Source organism: Prionailurus bengalensis, chromosome B3 (genome assembly GCF_016509475.1).
Source record: "Prionailurus bengalensis isolate Pbe53 chromosome B3, Fcat_Pben_1.1_paternal_pri, whole genome shotgun sequence".
NCBI lineage: Eukaryota > Metazoa > Chordata > Mammalia > Carnivora > Felidae > Prionailurus > Prionailurus bengalensis.
Window position 1 is genome coordinate 51,175,100 of NC_057355.1, and position 22,301 is coordinate 51,197,400.

A 22,301-nucleotide genomic window follows, 5' to 3' on the forward strand; every position below is an offset into this window, starting at 1 on the left:
AGCTCCATTCACCAAGCCATCTTGGACTGCCTCCCAGTTGACAGTCACATCCCTCATATTGTCAGACCACACCTCTCACACAGATAACCCCTAACTCTCCTCTCTCACCATCAGCTTGTGTCAAAGCAGCCAGGATGGCCTTCCTACCAAGAATCCCCCCACCTCCACACTACATCTACCTTTAGTTAGAATGAAGCATTTGCAGAACTCTACCTGAGGGACCTGTGAGAACAGAAGGCCAATGGTGGGGCAAAATGAAGCAGCACCCCAGGATTAGTCATCTTGCATGTGAGCGGCAGGATCAGCAGGCAGTTCTGGGAGAAGCTGAACAACTATGAGCATCCCTGAAGCCAGGTGGCCACCCAGACCCCCAGCATCAGCTTGTTGCTGGGAAGCGGCTGCCCAGCCAGGAACTATGTATCACAGTGGCCCGGCATCTAGATGTGGCTGTGCAACTAATTTTCATGAATGGAATGTGAATGGGTCTCAGTGGATAAGAAGTAGGTATGTCTTCCCCTTGCTTTGTTCCCCACCTTTCAGTGGCTAGGGAAGACTGTGAAGCCCTAAAAGCAGCAGAAACCACAAGGTAGAAGGAACCTTGGTCTCTGAATGATCATGTGGAGTAAAGCTGCCCTCCAGACAGGAACATCGGACTTTTGCATATATGACAAAAATGTATGTTGTGCTAAACCACTCAGGGCTTTGTCTGTTATTGGGCTGAGCTACTTCAGTCACTAACACTTAGGAACTGAACCCTGTAGGCCGCAGTGGAATTCTCACCTTTGCCTTTGAAACAAATGAGTTCTGGAAACCTAAAATCTAGCATAGGGGTTGCTTAACCACACAGAAATGGCAAGGGCCTGTATTAAAGAATCCCCATTTTCTAGGGTGCCTGGGTGGCTCAGTCAGTTGAACATCCAGCTTCAGCTCAGGTCATGATCTCACGGTTTGTGGGTTTGAGCCCCACACTGGGCTCTCTGCTGACAGCAAGGAGCCTGCTTTGGATACTCTCTTTCCCTCCCTTGTTGCCCCTCCCCCCTCAAAAATAAACATTTAAAAAAATCCCCATTTTCTCTAGCCAATATAATGCCCCTTCTCTCAAGCTTCTGTTAGAATCTTTTAACCCATTCTATGCTGCATAATGCAGACGGCAGAGGAGAATGTGGAGTCCTCACACAGGAATACTCCAAGAGGAACTTGAACCCTCCTGATTACCAGGGTCCCCCTGGGTCTGACAGTGTATGCTCCTGGGCAGCCTGCATTAATATTCTGGCTGTCCCTGAGGGAAACCTAGGCGAAGGTCATTCTGTTAAAATCTTTCCCATTCTCACTAAATAAGCTGTTTGGGGCCCTATCTTTTGGGCGTAGCTAATTGGAAGTGGAACAGACCACCAATGATTTTTTTTTACTTGGTTTGGAGAAAAAATTAAGCCTAGATGGAAGAATATCAAAGTGTGAAGAGGATATAATATTATTCTTCTGAGTTGATTTTGATTTTGAAGAATGTCCCTGCTAGGGAAGATGTCTAAGCATCATCTTTCTCGTTTCACCTCCAGCTCCTGCAAGGAGTACAGAAGTGATCAATACCCTTCCAGCTCCTTCCTGGCATAGGCCTTTCTCTGCAGTGCAGCTCAGACCCTGGGTGCTGGCCCGTGAGGCCTGTTGGGGCCAGCACAGTTTACATGTGTCCAGGTGTATGGGACACCCTCTTATTGCAGCTGCCCATGACACTCTGGGCAGAGCAGCTGCCTGACTTTTCCTTACTAATTTCTTCTCCATGCTGAGCTACATGGAGGAGAATAATTGCCTTCACTCTGAGCTCTGACATTCCCGCATTCAAGCACCTGCTCTCCCACTGTTCTCCCAATAGGAAGACAATCTCTGCCACACTTGGTGTTTCCTTCACAGCAAACCTGCTTATTAGAGAGACTCACATTAGAAGGGACAGTTGGGGGCCTGTGGATGTGGCAAGGGCCAAAGTGGCATTTTGAAAGTCTCATCAGTATTTTTCCCCAGTGAAATATGAACTATGGTGGGAATTCCCCCGAGGTGCTGGGCAGAAGGGAGAATTTTCTGGAGCTGCTCAGACCCATCTCATTCTCTGAAAAGGTCCCAGCCCTGTCAGCAGAAACAAATCCGGGAAGCCTAAATCCAATGAAAAGGAAAACTAAGTCACCACCATCCAATGATATCATGTTGAACTTATCAGAAGCTTTCTCAAGATTCTCTGAGTTATTTTATTGCTACTAGAGGGTGGGATCAATTGATTCCTCTTAGAATGTGTATTTTCATTCTAGATTATAAGGTGTGATACTGTAGCAGTTATTAGTCTCCTCAGGGCCAGGGGCCAGTATAGCAACATCTCATGGGGGGAGGGGTAGGAAAATCTTAGACTCTAAGATTCCCCTCTCTAGAAGTAAGCCACTGCCTTAAGAAAATATCTCTTATTGTCTCTTTTTATCACCCGCACAAGAGCCAATCACTAGGTCTTAATTAAGATTACCAGGGTGTCTCAACTTGTTAATCATATAGGTATTAGACTTTCAGTGTAGAAACATTTTAAAGCAGAGGTTGAGAGACTATGATCTGCAGGTTAAATCTGGTCCTCCAACTGTATTTTCAAATAAAGTATAAATACAGCCACACCTATTTGTTTAGTATTGTCTATGACTGCTTTCACGCTATGAGTTGAGTGTTGAGTAGAGTTGAATAGTCGTACTCTGACCTGGATAGTCATATAAATTTACTAATTTGGACCTTTACAGAAAAGTAAAATAAGGGGCGCCTGGGTGGCGCAGTCGGTTAAGCGTCCGACTTCAGCCAGGTCACGATCTCGCGGTCCGTGAGTTCGAGCCCCGCGTCAGGCTCTGGGCTGATGGCTCAGAGCCTGGAGCCTGTTTCCGATTCTGTGTCTCCCTCTCTCTCTCTGCCCCCCCCCCGTTCATGCTCTGTCTCTCTCTGTCCCAAAAATAAACAAAAACGTTAAAAAAATTTTTTTAAAAAAGAAAAGTAAAATAAGAAAAATAATTGAAAAATAAACCTCTCATAATCCCACCACTCAGAAATGGCTAATGCTATATTCTTTCCTCCCTTTTATTCCTGTGGAAGTGACTCTTCAGAAAAACAGGATGGAATGTTATGAATTTGATACAGATGTTGAAACTAATGATGCCACACACACACACACACACACACACACACACACACACCAAGAGGGTATGAAAGCTTTATTATTTATATATTTGAGACTTTTCTGCGAGAGCAGGAAATCCCTCCCAAAATGGTCTGACAATCACTTGAAAGCAAGAAAAGTAGACCTGCTGGGGGTTTCACAATGGTTGGGGATGGGGCCAGGGTGGGAATTCCCACCGGAGGGATTTCATGGCCTGAATCTTCCACTGATGCCAGCCTGCTCAGACGTGGGGCAGAAGGGAAAGAGGTAAACAGGTAAAAGCCATTTACAGTTAAACATCAAAAGATGGAGTCAGACTCCTAATGACAAGGCTACATTCCCTGTCACACTGGTCCTTCTAATCTATGCATGTTTCCTCCTTCTGAAGAAGGAAACCTTCTGGTTTATAACAGAAAGCAAATACATGGTTTTAGCCTAAGCTTCCATTTCTTCTGGAAAGAATTCAAGGTTCCTCCCACTGCCATCCCCTGATGTGTTGCCTCCTCTCAGGAAGAGGGTAACAAGAATTAGAACATTGCCTCGGCTGCCTCCAGGTGGAGTGAGGAAAGGAGGGAATAAAACTCAGAATCTCTTGAGGAGTTCTCTCATTTACTCCTCATGGCTCCCACACTCCTCCATTTTATGGCTTGTTTCTTGAGAGCCTGGTCCCTGAGAAAAGGCAGGCACTGTCCCCTTTTGGGGACAAGGGGCCATCTCTGTGGCAGTCAAGAGTGAGCAGCTGAGCAGAATTCCACTCTAGGCCCTAGGGAAAAATTCTTTCTTTCCCTCTTCATTCTCTTCAGTTTGTTTTTCTTCATCATCAGAGTTGAAGTATCTACCTATTCAAAATCAGGATATGAGCCCAAAGGAAAGACCCAAGAAGTTACTTAGCTGGCTGAGGTTTTAAGTCTGCCTCTGGCCTATGGAAGGTGCCCTGAAGACTCCACAGAGGGCCAGGTCCCCGGTGCCTTCACTGGGGTCTGCATTTAGAGTCCTGAGCTTATAACAAGAACTCCTTTGTCTGATGGTGTCCACCTTTCTAGGTCTTCCTTGGGGTCCTCACTAAGGAGCATCTGAGGGTAATGCAGAGGTCCTGGGGTCCCAGGTATATTTCAGTCACTCCCTACCTGAAGAACACCTACCTGAAGGCTAGGAATGACTAACCATGAAAGCTCAGAGGATGAGAAAGAGAGAGAAGATTGAGTGGGAAGGAAAGAATTGTCTGCTATGTGCTAGGTGCTTTATATACATTCCCTTTTATAAAAAGATTTTTATTATGAAAATGCTCAAACATACACAAAAGCAAAGAGAATAATGCAAAGAACCCTGTGCATTCATTACTAACTTAAGTGCTTAGCATTTAATAATACTATATAATTAGTACAACAACCCTGAAATATGGGTATTAATCTTAGCCATTTTTAAAGGTTTGGGGACTTCAGGTTACTTGCCTAAGGCCACGGGGCAAGTATACAGCAGAGAAAACAGTGGTTCTCATCTAGCTCTAAATGCCACACTTCCGAGGTCATGCTGCCTCCAGGTAAGGCTTTGTGAAAGACAAAAAACTTAACCCGAGCCAGAAATGTCAAAGAAGTAGGAGGACATATTCAGAAGGACTGAGAAGGTGAGTCCACGTCCAGTGGCAGTGATCGAGAGGGAGGCTTGGCATAGACACTGGCTGGGAGCCTCAGAAAGAACCTTCTGGGCTTTGCTGCTATAATGTTCCAAAGACTCCTCTCACTGCCCCAGTCACCATGAAGACAACCAACCATCAGGTGGAACCAGGAATGGCATTCTTTAGGCCCCCACCTCCCTATTGCAGTACTGTTTGCTAAGTGAGGTTAACCCTTCCTTTTAGATGGAAAGACACACTAATATGTGCCTTGTTATAAAGTCCCAGAGTGGATGTCCTTTCTCCACTTCCTGAGTGTATATGGAAGTGGTGTCTCATCACGAGCCTAATTTTATTTATTTACTTGTTTGCCACCAGATTGAATACTGCTCAGCCATTTCAGAGGGGGCTGTGTTTGCTGCTTCCTGCTTTATTATTAAGTGCTTCCAAATAAGGAACAAGTGTCTACAGGAAAGGGAAATGAGTCTTTGAATCTGCCAGAGGATGCCAGAGGACATCTTCAGCAATTTTAATAATAGCTTTGGAATAGATGCCTGCATGATCTTGAAATGATGACCACTAAAATCCTAAAGAGCTTTACTGTCTCAGGGAAGGAATAGTAAAATTGGGGAGGATGAACATAAAATAAATAGAATAAGAAGCTGAAAAGCCCACTTTCGTGTTGGCTTTATTAATTTGTTAAATAAATTAAACAATAAATAAGGACATATGTCTACTTTTAAATTCCAAGATATAGATATCTTACATATAATTCATGTATAGTGTATATCATTTAAAAAAATTGGCCATATTTATGTTTACCCTAAATATGTTCAAACTTTGAATTCATATATGAAAAACGGAAAAGCAAACAGTCTTTTACTTTTTAAATTCTGGGATAAAGTTGGGGCGCCTGGGTGGCTCAGTCAGTTAAGCACCTGAGTTCAGCTCAGGTCATGATCTCATACTTTGTGGGTTTAAGCCCCATGTCAGGCTCTGTGCTGTCTGCTTCGGATTCTGTGTCTCCCTCTCTTTCTGACCCTCCCCACTCATATTCTGTCTCTCTTTCTCTCAAAAAAAAAAAATGAATAAACATTAAAAATTAATTAATTAATTAATTCTGGGATAAAGTTGTGTGGGATGTGGGGCGCATGGGTGGTTTAGTCGGATAGGCGTCCAACTTCAACTCAGGTCATGATCACACAGTTTGTGAGTTCAAACCCCTCGTTGGGCTCTGTGCTGACAGCTCAAAGCCTGGATCCTGCTTCGGATTGTGTGTGTGTCTCTCTCTCTCTGCCCCTCCCCCACTCACACTCTGTCTTTCTCTCTCAAAATAAATAAACATTGAAAAAATCTAAAAAGAAATTGTGTGGGATGTGACTCCTTGGCCACATTTATTTTTATTTTTTATTATAATTTCTTTCTTTTTTAATGTTTATTTATTATTTTGAGAGAGAGAGAAAGAGAGAGAGAGAGAGAGGGAGTGCCTGTGTGTGAGCAGGGGAGGGGCAAAGAGAGAAGAAGACACAGAATGTGAAGCAGGCTTCAGGCTCCAGGCTGTCAGCACAGAGTTGGACGCAGGGCTTGTACCCATGGACTGCGAGATCATGACCTGAGCCAAAGTCGGACGCTTAACTGACTGAGCCACCCAGGTGCCACTCCTTGGCCACATTTAAATGAGAAACATCTCTGAGATCCAATTTATTAAAGGCATCAAAAAAAATTCCTATTAAACATCTGCCAGCAGAATTTAAATTTTTTCAGTACATTTTAGTTAATTTCTATTTGAAAAGTCCATAAACAAGTTTAGTCAAGTTTAGAAATGTACATTTTAGAGAAAAGTATGAATACCATTTTCAGAAAGTGAGAGGAACCTCCATGCCCATGTCTCAGGGAATGTTAGTTGTGCAAATGAAGACAAGTGTCTCTGTAGTGACAGGATTTGGGCTTGAGATAGATGAGACATATATGGAAGAGAAGTACACAGTAGGGGAAGAAAAGGAGAATAATTTCAGCTCCAAAGTTTTCTCCCTTTATGGTTCTGACCAGAAACTTGTGAGCTGCCAGCCATGGTTTATTGCTCATCTTTTTACTCTAATTAGAAAGGAGGCATATGGTAAAGGACAATGCTTTTTATGCAAGATTTCAATCTTGCTTGGGTATTTAGGGATTGTGTATGTCCTTCAAGAGGGCCTTTTCATATATTTCTGTAAGGACAGAAAGAGAAGGATGGCAGGTTGAAGAAAATGCTATGAGCCAAAATGACACACAGGAGGCAATTTAGCATCAAGCTTGTAAGTTTTCTGGTGGGACCAAGAGATTTGACACAGACACAGAGCCACATGGGACCAGCATAAATGAGTTTCACTGCCACTGCTCCAAATTGCCAAAAAGCTGCAGTTTGAAAGAGATTGAGCCTTTGCTACCATGGCAGTAGATAGGTATAAATGGCAACACACCAACTCCCAAGCATATCCAGAATGTTTAAGGAGTGTGGTGGCTCAGTGGCTTGGCTCCAGAATCCTTGAAGAAATGATAATCCAAATGCTGTCCATTTACATGAGCTAGTCCTTAATCTTACTACAAATAGTACTGGTTTCATGTTCCTGCTGTTTTAGTGTCACTATGACCTCATGGTCACATCTCAGTATGATGTGACAAACACAAAAGGCTATATTGAAGTTGATATTTGAAGTTAGAATTCAGTAATTCTTAGGAAATATACTACCACTATCAAATGACTAATGGGATTCTGCTTTACTGTATCAATGTGTGTTTGTACTTTTCATTTCCTACGGAAATAAAGATTCTACATTTTTAGGCCTCCCGTATTGAATTTTTAAATATGGGCCAATGTGGAAAAATTATTAGATTTCTAATTAAATGTTTATGAAATGTTTAAATGTTTCAAAATATTGTTCTAATACAATAGAAGAATGAGCAAAAGACAAGAACAAGCAACACACACACATATACAAATACAAATGGCTACAATGCATATACAAATATGTCTAATCTTAATAGAAATCAAATAAATGTAAATTAAGACAATGATAAGTACAGATTTTCCTTATCAGATTGGCAAACATAAAAAAGAATAATACCGGGAGCTGGTAGGTGTTGAGAGAAATGGATATTTCTTTCTCTGGTGTTAGGAATATAAATTGTACGCTCCTAGAGGATGATTTAAAAATACATGTCAAAATGTAAATACACATACTTTTTAACTTAGTGAATTTGCTTTTAGGAATTAATTATAAAAATAAAATCAGACAATATGTTAACACACTTGTTTACAAAGGCTCAATATAACAATGTCTATAACACAAAGTAATAGAAACAAGTTAAATGTTTATTAATAGAGGATTGCTTAAATATATGGCACAAGCCAAACAATAGAATACTATGCAACCAATATAAAGCTATATTATGGAAAACACAGGCTTGTGAAATAGAAGGCACAGATTAACACATTCACTTTTTTGTGGAGGGAAGGATATGTACCAAAAGGAGCATTGTTACAAGTGTCTTATGCAGGTAGAGGGAAGGATTCAATAGATGGTTTATTTCTCTTCTTTATAGCTTTCTTAATTGTTTAGGTTTGTTTCCTTACTTGTTTACCTCTATGTTCTATTTATTCACAAAATTAACTGAGCATTATCGTGTGCCAGGTACTGTATTAGACAATGAAGACAGAGCAGTGAACTGATACTACTAGATACAAATCCCTATCTTCTTCATAACATTTGCATTTTATTGCAGGGAAAACAGAGAATGAAGAAAGTAAATATAAATGCAATGCTATGTTAAATGATGTTAAGTACTGAGGAGAAAAAGACTTTGCTAACACAAAGGCAAGGAACAAGGCAGAAAGCTTATCCATCTTCTTCTGTACTGGCCCTGGCCCTGGCACAGTTTATGGTCCAGAGTAGCAGTCAATATTACTTGCTGAGTGAATTTAAGAAGAGGATTCCAGTCAGGGCACTCTGTGGCCAGGGTACCATGCTGAAGATACACTATAAGACCTCTACCCTTGGGTTCTCCTTTCTTGGGTATATGCAGATGGTCTGTCTTCCTTCAACCCACACATTTTTTTCCCTCCAAATCCAGGTAACATTCAGCTCGTCTTATCCACACCTTTCCTTATTTAATAACATTCTAGTCTGGCTTCTCTCAGAGTAGTATATGTTCCTTGGACTAACCTGATTCTTTCACATCTGGTTATTTCCCAATAATTTTGAAGATGGGATTATCTTATTGCATAGCCAACCTTTTTCACTATATGCCGATGCTTCATAATGTCACATAGTCTACTTACTTTGGGGATGTATCATTAAGTTTCTCCACATAATTGCCACAAATCAAACACATCTGACATTTATAAATGTGTTCTTGCTGGGTGCCTTCCCTTATTTCCTTTGGCTTTAGCTTGTGTTTCTTTGAATTCTGCTATGGTTAATTCTCTATGATTTTCTGTCCCAGGAAAAATTAGTCAGAGTATACAAAGGGGCTACAGCAAGTTAGAAAGGCAGAAGAAATAGTAACTAATGAGCATCCCATTATATATATATATACATATATATATACACACACACATATATATATGGTGTGTGTGTGTATATATATATATATGGTGTGTGTATATATATATATATATATGGTGTGTGTATATATATATATATATAGGGTATATATATATATGGTGTATATATATATAGGGTATATATATATATATATATATATATATATGGTTTCCTTATGTGCACAGAGATAAATGTCAAGGGCAATTTGGGTCTTTAAGCATGACAATGTAATTTAGGATACAGAGAACAAAGAAATAAACATTTGGCATTATCTTCCACCTGTCTTCACAAATGAAGTGGGTGAGATCTTAATGAGGGATTCAACTGCTAAGAGTGGCAGATGAAGGACTAGCATATACATAGATTAATATCAGAAATGATCATGATAAGCTTAAAGTATTAGTAATGATCACAACCTAATGCCTTTTTAAAGTAGATAGACATGAATTCAGTTTTTGGAATTGCATAATGATGACTATTTAAGGATATCCTCATAGGAAATTTATTGTTTAAACATTTGAGGTTTCTGCCACAAGAAAAACAATAAACAAGTACTTTATCAGATCTTAGAACCACGCAATGAAATAGTCTATCAGTGGTTCTGGTTTGCAACAATCACAAGTCCCCCTAATAAACTCAGGAGGGTATGTCATATTGCCCCCAAATTCTCTAAAGATTCATTTTCAAGTATGTCACTTCTATCTGAGTTTGAGTTTCATTTATTCTGAGAAACAGCTTCCTTATAAGTAAAATATATGCATTAACATTTGCCGCCAAACCAGCTCTCAGAAATGATTTGTGAGGTAGAGCGTATTCTCACTAAATTTCCTGAGTTTCCCTGCTTAAAAAAAGATTTTATTTAATTTCTTTTAACGTTTATTTATTTTGGAGACAGAGAGAGACAGAGCAAGAGCAGGGGAGGGGCAGAGAGAGGGAAACACAGAATCTGAAGCAGGCTCCAGGCTCTGAGCCATCAGCCCAGAGCCCGACGTGGGGCTCGAACTCACAGACGGTGAGATAGTGACCTGAGCTGAAGTCAGACGCTTAACCGACTGAGCCACCCAGGCGCCCCCAAAAAAGATTTTAAAGCACACATGACGAGCTGTTCAATAGCTTTGTGACAGGCAAATAAGCTTCAATGATGAAGCTTTCCATTGGTCTCACAAAATGATGCAGATATTTTGCATACATTATTTTACTTAATTATCACCACTCTGTGGAAAAAGTAACTATTATCGTAATTTCATAAATACAATTGAGACTGAGTCATCAAGTATCTTGTTCAAGGTCATGCAGATGGGAAATGACAGAGTCAGAATTCAAACCCTGACTTCATTGATGCTACCTTATGTTTTTTTACCTAAAAGAACAAACTTTGTTCCACTCAAAATGATGTTCCTTTGGGCTGTGTCACCTCCCCATATTCCTATCCTCAAATTTTAAGTCACCCACCTCTATTAGTAGGATATTTGAGGCTTCCAATTAGTTTGTTAGGTTATAAGCACAATCCCAAGCCTACCTCAGCACAATGACTTATCCATTTTACCAGGCAGTTTTCTTCTGTGTCTGAGTACCTTGTCTCTCCTATTAGAGAAGAAGAGGTAGGTACAAAGACAGGCATCAACCCTAAACTTCAGTATGCACTGATCCTCAAACAAGCATGCCAGTAAGATGGAACAAATGGAAAAATATCCCCAATTGAGAGGCTAGCTCTGACTTGGAAGCAATATTAAGTACATCTTGTTCTGTGTTTTGAGGTTTCAAGGGACAGATGTTCATTCAAACCAGCTCCAAACAAAGAAGGAGACATTTTTCAGAAGTTCCATGAGAAAGAATCTGAACAAAGCTGAAAAACTGTGGCTATAAAAGCACAAGAGCTAGGGCTGCTTTTTCTCTGCTTTTTCTCTCTCTTTCCCTTATAGCACGTCCTGCCTTGTAGCTGCATTCTCTTCTCTTTCTGAGGGTAAGCTGTTTCATCTTACACATGGTCAGTAATGGCTGCCTCACCATATCCCTATAAAACCTCTTGCCTTGAGTACATACCCCACAGGCAACTTCTCATTCATCTCTCAGTTCCATATTTCAGACAAAGAGTCTGATTTACCCAGCTCTTCTTTTCAAACCAGAACACATAATCCTATGTCACTGACTAGTTTATGGGTGGGTCACCTCTGGATTAGAGGCCCACACCTATTCCAGTTGGCTGCAGGGACAGAGGGTACAAGTCTCCTTGTCTACCACCCTCTCTTTCTGAAATTAGAGGCACAGATGGCAGACATCATGAACTCTAATGCACATATGTTCAAGTTCAAGTCTCCCTTGTTATGAGAAGGTGTCCTTGCCATCTCTTCTCCAAAGCAATGGAGACAGACAAGATCCATTTTCAGTGAGGATGTTTATGAAAGAAATAGTGTCACTTCATAAAATAAATAGTAAAGTCATAGAAGCTAAAATATTAAAATTAAAATTAGAGAGTTAGGGAGGAAACAACTGGTATATGGCATCAATTTTCAATCTTGTTCTAGTAAAAGGAATGTCAGGCCATATCTGTAGAGTACCATTCAACTGAGCATTTGGAAGGCAATCTGGAATTTTTGGGTTGGTACAGGCTGAGACTTGATAAATGGGTCAAACTCCCATAGTTTGAATTTAGTCAGGAAAATTGTCTGCAGAAACTAGCTGCAATCCTACAATTTGGGGTTATTTTAGCAAATAAATTTGATGAACAATGTGTTCATCTGTTAACATCTGGGGACTTGTTTAAAGAATCATAATTGCCTCCCAACACTTCCACCATTAATACTTTATCAATATGGTAGTGAAGTGAAGGGGACTTAAAATACATTATTATAACCCAAAATGTGCATGTCTCACATCCTTTTCAATATTCACTTTGCAATTCCATTACTGATTGTCTCTGACAGCAGGTATAGTACAACTTTATGGGCAGTCTTTTCATTTTATGAAGCTCTCCATCTGAAATATTAGAGAGTTGGGATTAGTGATTTCATAGACAAAAGTTCCATCATTCATAAATCTTTTATCTTAAAATGGAAAGCATTATCTTTAAACATCTTTTACAAATCTTTCATGGGAATAGAAGGTCATTTATGAACTATACACAAGGTGAATAAAAGAAGTATACTTTATGAAGTTTTTGGACCATTAAGTCTAGATTTTGCTTTTTTTTTTCATTCAAAAAAATTGTATCTTTGAATGTTTTGAGAGAGTGATGGGAAAATCAGCTTCAATGAATTTTCTTTTTGTGGCCACTGATGTAGGTCACCAAGGTGATTGAAGTCTCCCAGCAGACTTTTAAATATTTGAAGCTGAAAATATTTAAGAGTGTACCAAATGAATAGTGCTTTAATTTTATTTATATTATATTTTTGGTATGGTTGTGATTATAGCCTCACCAAGACGGGTGATCAGTAATGAATGTGTCCTGTTGGCAGATCCCTCCAGGGCTCTGATTCAATCTTTTGAGTTATGGGATGAGGACAAAATGAACTATTTTTCAAGCTTGTAAATATGTGACAAATGACAGTGCAAGAACTATTGATTCCAATCACAGTGATACAATGTTTCATAGTCAAGACTGACTCTGGCTTTACAAATTACTTGCAAGTTGAACAGTAAACCCATGCACAACACGCTTCAACCTGGATCAATCTTCAAGAGTATTTGTGTCAGTATTCGCCTCCAATTTGAATAAATTCCCAAAGTGAAACGGACTTTTCTTTTTTTACATTAAAAGGTGCTGTTGGGTTTACCCTAATCTTCAAAAGGAAGAGGAAAGCAGAAGGAACTCTTGTAAAATCCCCAGTGACTCTATACACAGGTATCTGCTTGTATCTTTATTAAATAGTCATAATCAAATGTAATTGTAAAGTGCCACTCAAGAATAGGAATCTTACAACAGCTAAAAACTTGTAAGTATTGCCTAGTTCAGCACTCAAATCTTATTAAAACATATCTGGAGACAAAACAAATACATAAAACTCATTCAGTAGATTAGAATTTGATACCACAGTAGCCATTATGTTCCTGTTTGGGACAATTGGATCTGATTATTTTCGAAAAAGCCTCTCAACATGACAGATAATTATATATGAAGACAGACCCTCTTAAAATCCTCCTTACTTGGATCATGAGCACTCCTGTGTGTGAAGAAAACTTTTCCTAAAGAACCACTACACAAACCCAGTAGAATATAGTTTTGGGGGGCCAGAATTTTGCAGCGATTGTGAGAAGGCAGCATCTGTACTGACCCCAGCCCCACCCCCACCCCTACCCTGTCGTGGAGCACCATTTTAAACTTGCCCTCAGGTTGTCACGGTATATTTTATGCAGGACTGACCTTAGCGGAGACTCTGCATGCTGATGTATTATTGACCTTCTTCCCCACTGCTTACTCAAACAGGCCATCTGGGTACCAGGACGGTACAGGGAATATGTCCAACTTTCCAGACCAAGATAAAAATAAATAAAATGCGGGGGCGGGAGGTGGGGTAGAAGGAAGGCTCTTAGCTTGTACTATGGATTTGTTTATTCAGACATAATTGGCGTGGATCTAGCCAAGGCACAATTTCATTCTTTGTGTAATCCGCAGGCCTCCTGGCCCCTCCCCTCATTGTTCGTCTCCATTAAAGTGTGATGAGCCACTAGGCAAGAAAGGAGGGCAGGGAGGCTGCAAGGCCACCACCAGCCCCTCATTATAGAGTCACACTTCTGGGGAGGCTAGAATTAACCAGGGTGTGAAGATGGACACTGAGCAAAGACAGACCCAACCTCAGCCCGGTCCACCATGGTGAGGGCTGCTTCTTCCTCCCGTCCCTCTACTGTGCTAGGAGTGAGTGCTGCGGATCTGGAGCCTGGTGAGCCAGGTTGTCATTTCTAGGGGTTTATCTGGCCAGCAGCCCTCAGCTGTCCCCCAGTTGAATCACAAAGAGCCCAACCTTGCCAAGACAGGCCAGGCACATTTACAGCTTCCCTGGTGAATTTTTCCTAGGCTGGAATCCATTTTTAGCGGCTTCACTTGGTTGATCAATGGTTTCCTTTCAATGGTGATATTGACTTAGGAAAATAGCTCAGAATGTCAGATTCAGTTCATACTGAACTGCTCTCCGGGACCCAAAGATAGTTGTGAGTTCTCCATAGCAGAGAACACTACCAATGACAAGGGGGGGGAGGTTATGCTTAACCTCTTTTCTTCATCATCAAAAAGCTCTTTCTCTCCTTTTCTGGTGTTAAGTGTGATTTGTTTATAACTTAGTTAAGGAGCATAAAGATTTTTAAAAATATATAAATTTTAAATATTTTATTAAGAAAAAAACATAGTAATCTTTTGGACCTCAACCTTAACAATATCTTTCTGGATCTCTCTCCTTAGGCAAGGGAAACAAAAGCAAAAATAAAATATCGAGTCTGCATCAAAATAAAAGGAAAGTGAAGGAAATCATCAGCATAACAAAAAGGTGAGGTCCACAATAAAAAGGCAATCTACTGAATGGGAGAAGATATTTATAAATATGAAGAGCTCATACAACTCAACACCACAAAAACAAATAATCTGATTAAAAATAGGCAGAAGACCAGGACAGACATTTTTCCAAAGACATGGACAACAGAAACATGAAAAGATTTTCAGCATCACTCATCATCAGGGAAATGCAAATCAAAATCACAATGATGCATTAATTCACACCATTCAGAATAGCTAGTATCAAAAAGACAAAGAAATGATAAACGTTGGTGAAGATGTAGAGAAAAGAGGACTCTTGCACACTGTTAGTGGGAATGTAAATTGGTACAGTTACTCTGGAAAATATTATGGAGCGTCTTCAAAAAATTAAAAATACAAGTTCCATATAAGCCAATAATTCCATTCCTGGGTATTTACCTGAAGAAAACAAAAACACTAATTCAAAAAGATATATGCGCTCCTATATTTACTGCAACATTATTGGATATAGCCAAGATATGGAAGCAACCTAAGTGTCCATTGATAGATGAATGGATAAATAAGATGTGGTATATATATATAATGGAACAGTAGTCAGCCATTAAAAAGAATGAGATCTTGCCGTTCACATCAACATGAATGGACCTAAAGGGTATTATGCTAAATGAAGTAAGCCAGACACAGAAAGACAAATATCATATAATTTCACTTACATGTGAAATCTAAAAAAACAAAACAAGCGAACAAAAAAACAACAACAAAAAAGAGAAACACACTCATAAATATAGAGAAAAAACTGGTGGTTACCAAAGGTGAGGAGGGTGGGAGGATGGGTGAAATGGGTGTAGGAGATTTAGAGGTACAAACTTCCATTTATAAAATAAATAAGTCACAGCACAGAGAAAAGTACAACATAGAGAATGTAGTCAATAATATTGTAATACATTTAATTATCATCAGCATTTCATAATGTATGTAACTGTTGAATCACTACATTATACACCCAATTTTTGGACTAAATATTCAGCACAGTTTTGTGTGGCATAGAAATGCAGGTGTTAGCTAAGAACAAGTCCCCTCCTCCCTGAAGCCTTCTCGCCCAACTGTTCCCATCTAGTTCCTCTCCTCCCTTCATTCTTCCACTTTGTAGAGGTTATAATATCCTCCATAATATAATGTGTTGTTCATGCATGTCTACCCTTTCCAGAGTCTGAAAGGCTACGACCACATTGTAATTATCTGTACCAACTCAGTACTGTGCCTAGCACAGGGGATAAATTTAATAAATATTTGCCAAATGAATGACTAATTATAACTAGTTTCCACAGATTTTCCTCAATTTACAATGGGGTTACATCCCAATAAGCCCATTGTCAGTTGAAAATATCGTAAGTCAAAAATGCACTTAATGCACCTAAATTACCAAACATCATAGCTTAGCCTTACCTATCTTAAACATGCTCAGAACACTTACATTAGCCTACAAGTGGGCAACAGCATCTAACACAAAGCCTATTTTATAATAAAATGTTAAATATCTTATGTAATTTAGTGAATACTGAAAGTGAAAAACAGAATGGTTATATGGCTACAGAATGGTTATAAGTGTGTTGGTTGGTTACCTTTGCAATTGCGTGGCTGACTAGGAGCTGTGGCTCACTGACACTGCCCAGAGTCATGAGAGAGTATTATGACTGCATAAAGGTAGCCCATGAAAAGGTCAAAACTTAAAATTTGAGGTACAGTTTCTACTGAACGTGTATTGCTTACCTGCTGTCGTAAAGTCGAAAAATTTTAAACTGAACCATCATAAGCTGGAAACTGTATTTAGAATTTAGAAATGTACCTGGCATTTTAGTTAATCATCTCAATTTGAGGAGGTGGGTATTTCTCTCATCCCCATTGTAAAGAGTGGGAGAGAGAGGTTAAATAGTAGCTAAAAACCTATGAGTCAGTTTGTACTTGGCTTGATTACAGAGCTTGAATTCTAGCTACCACACCACATGATAACAGATGAATGTTTATCCCTCCCATTGTATGCAAATGATAAATTTATGCTTCCATTTGGGGTTAAATAAAAACAGTTTTACACAATCACTGGGTATACTGGGTTGTGACAGTTATTCAGAGCCTTTGGGGAGACCTAACACAAATTGTAAAATGCATTGAGGCTCTGTTATATTTGTTGAAACTTTTTTGCATTGGCAAAATTCAAAATGTGTAAGCACAGACTTTGGATATGCATTAATTTTGTCTTCAGAAAAGTGCATCAATCTGTGGTATCCAAACGCACAAAGATAGTAATAATGTTGTTTTACCATCCAGGCTCTGCAATAGACAAAACTCTTCCTAGCAGCTTCTCTTATTAGGCATGTGCCTTTGAACAGCCAATACAATTTCTCTGACCCTCACTTTCCTCCTCTGTAAAGTGGAAATATTAATAGTGCCTTCCTCAGAGGGTTGTTGCAAGGAATAAGTGAGATAACACTTAGGAAAAACTTAGCACATTAACTGGTACATGTTTAGGAGCTTAATCAAAGATGGGCATCTACATGACATCAAAATACCTAAGTATCATTGAATACCTATTCAAAGTAAATAAAAATTAGCAAGGATAATATAGAGAACACACAAAACATAAAAGAGAAAAAAAATCTGTTCAATAGCACTAAACTGTACATTTAAAAATAACTAGAATGGTAACTTTTATGTTATGTATTTTTTGCCATAATAATAAAAAAATCTCTCCATTATCCTCAGTGTATATCATAATGAGAAAACAAAAAATAAAACAAACCTTCTATCACTGTAGAAATTTCTAAACTATCTAGAACAATATATACTATTTATTTTCATGAATGTTAAAATTTAATACAGTGAAAATTTTTCATTAGAATATTTTTGTGTGTCAAATAATGATAATATCTAAACAAATTTTTATTGATGTTTCTAGGACTTTTTCATATCTTCTTTATATTCTCAAGAATTAAGTAGGCTCCCACTAAAATTTTTACATATTCTAATATTTAGGATGTTAATTTTTTTAAAGCACATTTTAAAATCACATTTTCTTTGCAACCCTTCTAAATTGATATTTCCCACAATCTGTAACAAAACACAAATCTGAATCTGAGGCGGTGACTTGCTGAGGGTTTGTTGGTACCTGTCTAAGAAAGATGGGCTTTCTTAGGCTCAGAAAAAGAAGAGCGGAACTATAGAGTAAGAGCGTGGCATAGGCAAAAAGCTGGCTGGTTCCAGCCTATGGCTATGGAGTCCCTATTTCATGTGCCCTTCCTGCTTTCCCTCTAACACAGTGAATTGCCACAAAGAGTAGCATTTGCCATCCTGATATTTCTGAGACCTGTCCTTAAGCCTGACATCAGGCCATGTGGGGGATGTTAGAAAGTTCAAGAGAACTTTCAGTTCCTCAGAGGTTAAGGCCAAGAGGTTGAGCATGGATAGTTACAGTAAGAAGGGTGGAGGGTAGCCTCCAGGCATGTTGTCTAAGAAAACAGACAGAAAGTATAAGACAGAAAATATAGACTCAGGGTGCCCTCATGACAAGCACTTAGCAATGTCAGTGGCCTTCTTTGGCAGTGTGGCCTATGGGACCAATGGCACCTCTACTTACCCTCTGCCTTCTCTTTTCTTTGCTTTTCAAACATGATGTAGACCTGAATGATAGTGGCTGTTCCACTTGCAATGGGCATTGTCTTCAGGAAGCTTGTAATCAGCATGGTGTGAAAGAGTGATGTTGCCACCCATGGTTGGTCAGCCGCAAGGAAATTTGACGCAAGGCCATTGAGTGCCTCATAAAAGAGAAAGAGAATGTGTGTGTCCAGGGGTTGGGGTGGAGGTTGGTCATTACCACCCAGATATGTGGTATCTCCAAACCTGGCTGGTGAGCAGAACTTCCTGGGGAACCCTATACATCCAAAGCCAATATATCAGATTCTCAAGAGATATAGCTCAGAAACCTGTGATTTGAAAAATAACAAAAAACAAAAAACAAGTTCTGATGATGAGCCAGTTTAACAACAACTGGAATGGTATCTACATCCAATTCAACAGATTCATCATAATAAGAGTGAATGTGCTCAAAGGAATGATAGGATTCCTGATGGTACTTCCTAAACATATCCATTTATTTACCAGTATTATGGGACACATTTTTATTGAGGACCTATGTGCCAGCAATGGCAGTAATGAAAATAAACATAGCCTTTACTCAGACTACTTATTGTAGACTGAAAGAGACACCATGTATTCTAGGGCTCTTGATTTTGTTCTTCTGTGTGAGGACATGGAGACAGTATACCCAACCTTTTCTTGAATAAAGTCAAACCAACTGCTTAGCAAAATGTAAATCAAATGGCTTATACCAACTGTATGACAAATACTAAGTCATACATTTGCTAAGTAATATGGGACATTCAAATATTAAATTAAAATACTATATATGATTTAATGGCAATAACCATAATTTGTTAAACACCTACTCTGTGCTAGGCATGGTTAGACATCTTCACATTTAATCTCCAAAATAACGTGGGGCCTGCCTGCCTCCAAAGCTCTTTGCGGTGCTGCTGTTCCTTCTTCACAACCATGTGAGTTGTCTTACATACCCCTGCTGACTGCAGATCTGTCACTCAGTTGCCTTGCAATCTTGGCCAATTTACCTAATTTTTTCTGAACCAGTTTTCTCACCTAGAAAACAGGGGAATGTACAACTTACTTTGCAGAGTTACTGCAAAGTAAAGTGAAATACTGTTTCTAAGGTATCAAAACAGCTGCTTGATGCATAGCAGGTGCCCAGTCAGTGCTAATTCTTTCAGGTCCCTAACTATTCTTTCCTGTCAGCTGGCACCCATCTTGTGAGATTCATTCACACTAAACAGGAATTGGAACTGAAATTCTCAGAGTTTCCCAAAGGTTATATATATCCGCCACAGGTGACACATTTATGTAAAGGAGACATGCCACAGATGTAAAGTTATGGCATCACACAGCATGTGAAAAACACCAAATACATGGCCACAGGCATTAGGTGTTGGGAAGTTTGGGGAGGAACAAAGACATTGTGGACTTGGTAGCGTCAAAAGTTCAGAGTAATAGTGAGATTTGATGACAGGGGTTTCAGACGCATTTTAAAAAGGGAGAAAGTAGGCAGGTTCTCTTATATCAACCACCTAAGAGTTGTGCTGTGCTGTAAAAAGCAATGACTCTCCTTTTCCTCTCTGCCATCTGCTTGGAAGCTGCAAAGTAGCAAACATACGTGAATGCATCACCATCCATGTTGGCCAGGCATGTCCAAATTGGCAATGTCTGCTGAGAGCTCTATATTGCCTGGAACATGGCATCCAGCCTGATGGTCAGGTGCCAAGTGACAAAACCACTGGGGGAGGAGAAGACCCTTTCAACACCTCCTCCAATGAGAAGAAGTCCTGGCAAGCATGTGCCCAGGGAAGTGTTTGTTGATCTGGAATCCACAGTCATTAATAAGTCTACACTGTCACCTACCACCAGCTCTTCCACCCTGAACAGCTCATCACAGGCAAGGAAGATGCTGCCAATAACTATGCCTAAGGGCACTTCACCATTGGCAAGGAGATCACTGACCTTGTTTTAGACCAAATTTAGAAACTTGCTGATCAGCACACAAGTCTTCAGGGCTACCTGTTTTTTCCATAGTTTTGGAGAGGAACTGGTACTAGGTTCACCTCCCTGCTAGTGGAACATCTCTCTGTCGATTATGACAAGAAGTCCAAGCTGGAGTTCTCCATTTACCCAGCCCCCCTTGTTTCCATAGCTGTTAAGCTCTACAACTCCATCCTCACTCCCCACACTACCCTGGAGCACTCTGATTGTGCCTTCCTTGTAGACAATGAGGCCATCCATGACATCTGCCATAGAAACCTCAATATTGAACTCCCAACCTACACTAATCTGAATAGGTTGATAGGTCGAATTGTGTCCTCCATCTCTTCTTCCCTCAGAGTTGATGGAGCCCTAAATGTTGACCTGCCAGAAATCCAGATAAAGCTGGTGCCCTACCCTGCATCTACTTCTCTCTAGCCACATATGCCCCTGTCATTTCTGCTGAGAAAGCCTACCATGAACAGCTTCCAATTGCAGAGATCACAAATGCATGCTTTGAGCCAGCCAATCAGATGGTAAAATGTGACCCTTGTCATGGTAAATCCATGGCTTGCTGCCTACTGTACCATGGCAAGGTAGCTTCCAAAGATGTCATGCTGCCATTGCCACCACCAAGGGCAAGTGTGCCATCCACTTTGTGGACTGGTGCCCCATTCACTTAAAAGTTGGCATTAATTACCAGCTTTCCACTGTGGTACCTTGTGGGGACCTGGCCAAAGTATAGTGAGTGAGTTGTGTGCATACTGAGCAAAACCACATCCATTGCTGAGGCCTGGGCTCACTTGGAACACAAGTTTGACCTGATATATGCCAAGCGTGCCTTTTTTCACTGGTATGTGGGTGAGCTAATAGAGGAAGGAGAGTCTTCTAAGGCGAGGAGGAAATGGCTGCACTTGAGAAGGATTATGAGGAGGTTGGTGTGGATTCTGTTGAAGGAGAGAGTGAAGAAGAAGGAGAAGAATCCTAAAGTTAAAAATGTCACAAAGGTACTGCTTTTATAAGGAACCTTATTCTGTTTTAAACATTGAAAAGCTGTGGTCTGATCAGTTAATTTGTACGCAGAAGTATATATTCTCACATTCAATTACTGACCTATGCTTTAAAACATGACACTTTGTTACAGACTCAAGCTGTCCATTTCTCTTATGGGTTTGAATAAAGTATTCCCTATCTTAAAAAAATAAAAATAAATAGCAAATAAAAAGAAAAGCATGTGATTCAAGATAGACATGGAGGTGAAAAAGCCCAGGTGTGCTCAGAGGTCAATGAGATGCCAGGATGCGGGGGTATGGGATTTGTACAGAGGTTTAAGACAAGCATAGGACTTAAAAGTTCAGATGGGCCAAATTATCAGTGATCTAGAATGCTGGTATAAGGAGACAGGTGATAAGGAGCCATGGTTTCTTGAGCAGTCAAATAACAGGGTGAAAGCTATGTGCTGGGGAATATTTGTCTGGAAGTTATATACCTGATGGAATGGATGGGGCAAAGTAGAGGTCAATTGCAGGTAGTGGATGTGCCCATATTTAAAGGATTCTCAGCTGGACTCCTTCAACACTGACTTTATGATTTACTTTAAGTCACCATTTTGGGGTCTGCCTCCATTTATTCCCTATCCTTCATCCAAGCCAAGTATGGCCAAGGCCTTTGTCCTTCAGACTCAAAGTTTTATGATCATCTTCTACTCTTTCCTATCCCGTAGTATCCATATCCATCTAATTGCCATTCACATTGACAACCTCATTCATTCATTTCATTTTAATAGTGTGCTTGGCATCATACCATAAACATATGTCATCTGTGTGCTGGCAT

General features: G+C 39.9%; 1 pseudogene; it reads left to right on the plus strand.

The window, feature by feature from the left end:
• The first annotated feature begins 334 nt into the window (after positions 1-334).
• Positions 335-21,502, plus strand: LOC122468012 (annotated as a pseudogene).
• Positions 21,503-22,301: the final 799 nt, after the last annotated feature.